Genomic DNA, 6,642 nt, shown 5'->3' on the forward strand with positions numbered 1-6,642 from the left:
AAAACTTGATGGCTTAAAACAACGACGACACTTATTTGGCTCATAAATCTGCAATTCGGTCGGGGCTTGTCGGGGACAGCAGAAAGCTGCTTTAAAATCCTCAATGCCATTCTCCCCTACTCTCTCCACTTCCTGGTCCTCTCCTCTCTCCCCCTCGCCCTCTTTCCCCTCTTGACCACCCACCTCTACACCCATCCTTCCTCACTCCCCTCTCTCTGTCCTAGTTCATGCAATCCCTTTTTTATCAAGTTAAATTTAGACTCTCACGTTTTTCCTTTCCCCATGGTCCATTTCTATCTTTCCTCAATGGAACCAACAAAATTTTTCCTCGTTAGGAAGGTGGAAGAGGGTGGGTCATCACTCTTTAATATTTTTCATATATATATATATATTTGAAAATAAACCGAATAATTTTAATTCAGTAATTATATTTGCAAATTAACCCAGTATTTTGGGTAGACTAGACATCTTTGTATGTGCATAAACCATGATTGTAAATAGATGAACCTGAACGTATAGGATATGGCACACTCAAGGGAGACATTAATGAAGAGATTATAGGGGTGCAGGCATCGGAGAGAACTAGCAAAGGATGTTGAGGCACCCAGGGATTAGCAACAGCAGAAAGCCATCACTACCCATAGATCTGAAGCGGTGTGGTGTTACCCAAGGCAGTGAGAGCTTGAGCCGGAAGAGGGGTCCCTGTCAGAAGCTATAGTCACAAAAAACAAAACGAACAAACAACAATAAAAAAACCCACCAATGACAACAAAGAAGGGCATGGGTTAAAAACACCTTGACTTCCCTCTTCTCCTGCCTTTTTATTTCCTGCTGGTTCTTCCCATTGGCCAAACCCAACCAGAGGCCAGAGGGCAAGGGAGCTCAGGTGGTGATACTGTCACAGGGGTCAGCCTCCAGACATAGAACACACTGAGAAGGGCAGAGAATGGATGGGGAGGAGGGTGGGCAAAGGGAGAAAAACCAGCACAACTTGTTACAAAAATGAGGAAGATCATGGTAACTCTTTCAAACTATGCATACATCAGGAGTAAAAGAAGCTGGGGGGAGGCACATGTCCAAACAATTAAGAAAAATAGACATTGACAGCAATTGGCATGACAGTCATTCTTAATTACATGAGCTAACAAAGTGGGATTCCTGGCATGACTTACTACAAAGGAATTTATATTTGGCTTGGAAAGCAGAATGGTTCTTATAACAGATTTTTCTAATTATGTTTTGCTTATGCTAATACGAAGATTTGATTCCTCAAGTAAATACCACCTGATCACAAAGCAAGATGGCTCAAAAGTACACTGAACTCCAGGTGGAAGCCAGGCTGGGATTTGGCAATTTGCTGCAGATGATGCTAAAGTAAATGGAAGTTGTTGCTTTGGTTTCATGGGGGCTGCTCTCTCCAACTGGTCTGTCAAAGCACCAGAGGCAGCTACTGTATCTCATGCTTTTTCTGGATGCCTCAAAAATAATGGTACTCAAAGTTCACTAGGCATGAGAGTCACCTAAGGAACTTGTGAGAGTGCAGATCCCGAGGTCCACCAGAAGGAAGGATTCCCTTGGTCTAAATGGTGTCTAAGAATCTGAATTTCAACATTCATTCCAGACCATTCTGATGCTGGTGGTCAGGGCATCACATTTAGGGAAACGCTGTTCCAAAGGCTGAACATATGATTCATAGGCCAAGGAGACAAAGAGGTGTAATAGACAAAGTGGGTGTCATAGACAAAGTGGGTGTAATAGATGATAAAGTGGGTGTAATAAATGATAAAGTGGGTATAATAGATGATAAAGTAGGTGTCATAGATAAAGTGGGTGTAATAGATAAAATGGGTGTAATAGACAAAGTGGGTGTCATAGACAAAGTGGGTGTAATAGACAAAGTGGGTGTAATAGATGATAAAGTGGGTATAATAAATGATAAAGTGGGTGTAATAGATGATAAAGTGGTTGTCATAAAGTGGGTGTCATAGATAAAGTGGGTGTCATAGACAAAGTGGGTGTAATAGATGTTAAAGTGGGTGTAATAGATGTTAAAGTGGGTGTAATAGATGTTAAAGTGGGTGTCATAGACAAAGAGGGTGTCATAGACAAAGTGGGTGTTATAGACAAAGTGGGTGTCATAGATGATAAAGTGGGTGTCATAGATAAAGTGGGTGTCATAGACAAAGTGGGTGTCATAGACAAAGTGGGTGTCATAGATGATAAAGTGGGTGTAATAGATGATAAAGTGTGTGTCATAAAGTGGGTGTCATAGATAAAGTGGGTGTCATAGACAAAGTGGGTACCATAGACAAAGTGGGTGTCATAGATAAAGTGGGTGTAATAGATGATAAAGTGGGTGTCATAGACAAAGTGAGTGTAATAGATGATAAAGTGGTTGTAATAAATGATAAACTGGGTGTAATAGATGATAAAGTAGGTGTCATAGATAAAGTGGGTGTAATAGATAAAATGGGTGTAATAGACAAAGTGGGTGTCATAGACAAAGTGGGTGTAATAGACAAAGTGGGTGTAATAGATGATAAAGTGGGTATAATAAATGATAAAGTGGGTGTAATAGATGATAAAGTGGTTGTCATAAAGTGGGTGTCATAGATAAAGTGGGTGTCATAGACAAAGTGGGTGTAATAGATGTTAAAGTGGGTGTAATAGACAAAGAGGGTGTCATAGACAAAGTGGGTGTCATAGACAAAGTGGGTGTCATAGATGATAAAGTGGGTGTAATAGATGATAAAGTGTGTGTCATAAAGTGGGTGTCATAGATAAAGTGGGTGTCATAGACAAAGTGGGTACCATAGACAAAGCGGGTGTCATAGACAAAGTGGGTGTCATAGACAAAGCAGGTGTCATAGATGATAAAGTGGGTGTAATAGATAAAGTGGGTGGCATAGACAAAGTGGGTGGCATAGATAAAGTGGGTGTAATAGATGATAAAGTGGGTATAATAGATTAAGTGGGTGACATAGACAAAGTGGGTGGCATAGATAAAGTGGGTATCATAGATGATAAAGTAGGTATAATAGATAAAGTCAGGAGATGATTTGGGTCCAGAGCTGGGTTCAAATCCTAACTTCACCCTTGATTAGTTGAGGCCAGTTACCTTCTCTGACTGTCATTTTCAAAAAGAGTAAAAAATGTACCTGAGAGTACACTTGAAGGTAATAAATGAAAAGTGAAAATCATGATTAATACCCGGTGACACTCACCATTTGTACCCAGAAGCTCCTTGAGTGAGGTTTTCTCAAGATGACAGGGCTCTGGGGGTCCTACCGCAAAAGACCCATGAGGACGGCCCCTCTGAGGCCCAGGACTGTGTCCTCGTGCCCGCTGAGCACCATCCTGCGATACGGTAGTTCATACATTTCATAGATTTTTAGGCTTGCTCTTTCCTTGTTTCCACTCAGGAAGTTATTATTCATCCTGCAGCATATGGATAACAGGTTTTTTTACCCATTCTCTCTCGTCGTTGGCATTACACCATTCAACAATTATGGTGTTAACAAAAAATATTAAAACTAGCCGTCTTAATTTTTTGGTTCTGGTTCATAGGATAGCAAAATGAAAAGGAAAATCTTTCACACAGTCCCAGTGGTGCAGAAACATTTAGAAATGATTCTAAATATAGATTCCCAGCTGACAGAGGGGTTGTTTTATGTCATTCTGTAATTTCGTTTTCACAGCGTGTTCTATGTGCTGGGATGAAGATTTTTAATGAAGTCAGAATGCTAAATTTAAGTGAACCTTTGCTCTCCGTTCATTGCAAATGCATTTTGTTACCATTTAATTGGCTGCGCATCTTGGCATCAGACCCCAGGCAGCAAAACAGAAATCAGACCTCCTAATGCAACAGTCTTGATGATGCCCAGATTCTAACTCACTGTGGGTCTTTCCTAATCTTTCACTTAATAGACTTTCAGTGAATACATGTAAAAAGAGTTTCCATTTTTCCTATTAAATCATCCTAATTAGACATGAATATGTGATAATATGACTTGAGGAATACTTTACATAATGTAATTACCAATATTAGATGACATATAATAAGCTCCAAATTTTGTGGTCAATGAATAAACTACCAATACTGCTTATTATCGGGAATAAATTTAAAACGCAAGCTGTTCCAAGCAAGTCATACAAAACATTTACTTATAACTCAGGTCCAAAATCTACAGTAACCTGTTAGTGACTATAAAATCTGATGTAGCTCTACTGGACCTTCAAACTTAGGTGTGCATAAGAATCACCTGAGAGGCTGTTTAAAAATACAGGTTCTGGGGCCACCCACAGAGAAGTTGATTCAGTAGCTCTGAGGGTGGGGGAGAGGTGAAACGTGCATTTTAAACATCTCCCCAGGTGATGCTGGTGTAGCTAGTTGGGAGCTAACTAGTCCATTTTTCCTGGAGGCCCTCCTCTCTCCTTTGTTCCTACCCATGGGCCACTCCCAACCCAGGTATCCTTTTCAACACTGGCCTGGAAGCAGGTGTGTATCTATGATCAAGGAATGTTCTTCCAGCTCTCCAACTCTTGGCTCAACCACATGACAATCTAATCACTAACAAGGTAAATTCACACAGATCCAGCAGGTTACCCCCAGAGAATGCTCAGAGAGGTTCTGGGTGCCTTTGGGCCAAACAAAAATGCACAATCATGTGCGTTCTTTTCTTGATCCTCGCTACTCTGTAGGGTGGGTCTTATGTGTACTTTACAGAGGAAGAAACTGAGGTTCAGAGAGGTCAGGGCCCTTGGCAAAGCTCACACAAGAAAGGTGGAGAATTCCGAGCCTGTCTCAGGCTCAGACCTGTGCTTACCTTGTCAAGAGCTCGGCTATGTTGCCAGGATACGTGGAGGTGGGTGAAGCATTTTACATAAAAAAATAAACTAATTACCTCTCGGAATTAATTTTCTGTACAAGAGGAGATTACTGTACATTCACAGAATAGCAGCTACACAGGAAATGATTAAAATTCTAAGAAACGTCTCCCTGTCTCTAGCTTCAGACCTTTTACAATGCTTCCACCTTATGGTTAGGTGTGAAAACAGAAAATTAAGTCCTGGTTTGTCTCCCGTTTTCAAACCCTCTATCAATGGCCCAAGGACATCCTGGCTTGGGTGGGGGCATTGCAGGAACTATTTCCCAACAGGGTCAGAAAAGTGATCTTCATAAACGTAAGGCTGGAATTTTCAAAGCTAACTTTTGCAGTTTTGATGGTTTTGCAGTTTTGATGGTAGGCTCAGACTCCATAACAAAATACCATACCGTTCATTTTCTTGTGAGAGCCCACTTCCTGGTTCACAGACGGCTGTTTTCTCAGTCTTCACATGGCAAAGAGAGAAAGAGATTTCTCTCTCCCTTCTTTTTCTTATAAAACCTATTGGATTAGGGTCCCATGCTTATGACCTCATCGAAATTTATCTCCTAAAAGCTCTATGTCCAAATACAGTCACCTTGGATTTAGGGATTCAACATATGAATTTGGGGGGCATACAATTCTGTTCAGAGCAGGTGGATTCAGTAATTTTCTAGAAAAGCAACTTTGGAGAGATGCAAAGAGGCAGCTTTTCCTATCTGAAGACAGTAAGTTCTGAGAAGGTACACTTACAACCCTTTTGTGGAAAAATGGATGGTGTATCAGGAAGTCAACACGTGGGGTTACCAGGCCTTAGGCCGGAACCCTGAAAGATGCCGTGGCTGCTGAATCCGGTTCCATAGTGTCCGAGGCAGAATTGTATGCAAACGTGTTTGAATGTGTACATTTCTCAGGGAGGTATGCTCTAGCCACAATGGCTTCCCTGCTGGTTTTTGCCAAGCTACGGACTTAGGGCTGTCTTAGGCTGGGTTCCCTAGAAGCAGAGCCTGAGACTGGGATTCTTGTGCCAGCAATTTATTGACAAAATGCTCTCAATCCAGACATCAGGATAGGCATTGAGGAAAGGAGGATAGGTCAGGGGAAGAAGTTAGGCAGAATTGTAGTTTTTGGAGAAGTCTGTCCTCAGTCTGTCCCATGGGGCACTCCGGAATATATATTGCATCACAGAGAGTGTCCTGTTCAAAGGCAAGGACACTGGGCACCCATGCCCCCTCCTATCAGTTAGTCATTGCCCACCTTCTAGGCATCTGTTGGAGGGGAGCTGGCTCTGGTCAGCCGAGGGCAGTCCTCCAGAGAAGGGGACAGTTGTGAGCCTTTTGCTGTCAACACCCACTTCAACACGGGCTGCGCTGACTGCTGCAGAGGACCGGGTGGGCTCCAAATGCACCTGCTACAGAGCCTGCTCCAGCTGAGCCCTCTGCCGGGATGCTCTTCCCCCAGATCACCTTTTAGCAGACTCCCTCCCCTCTGTCAGGTCTTTGCTAAAACCTCACCTTCTCAGTGAGGTCCACACTGGCCACCCTGGCCACCTTACTGACGTGCAGACCGCACCTCCACCCCCTCACCAGCACCCTGACTCTGCTCCACTCTTTCCTCTTGTCCACAGCTCTCATCGCCCTCAGACATACATAACTTACTTCTTTCATACGTTCAGTTTTCCTATGGTCCGTATCTCCCATTAGAATGGAAGCTCTTTAAGGGCAGAAATACTGGTCCAGCTTTAGCCCCGAGAATACCGCCTGGCATATGCAAGGCA

This window comes from Balaenoptera musculus, chromosome 7 (genome assembly GCF_009873245.2).
Source record: "Balaenoptera musculus isolate JJ_BM4_2016_0621 chromosome 7, mBalMus1.pri.v3, whole genome shotgun sequence".
Taxonomy (NCBI): Eukaryota; Metazoa; Chordata; class Mammalia; order Artiodactyla; family Balaenopteridae; genus Balaenoptera; species Balaenoptera musculus.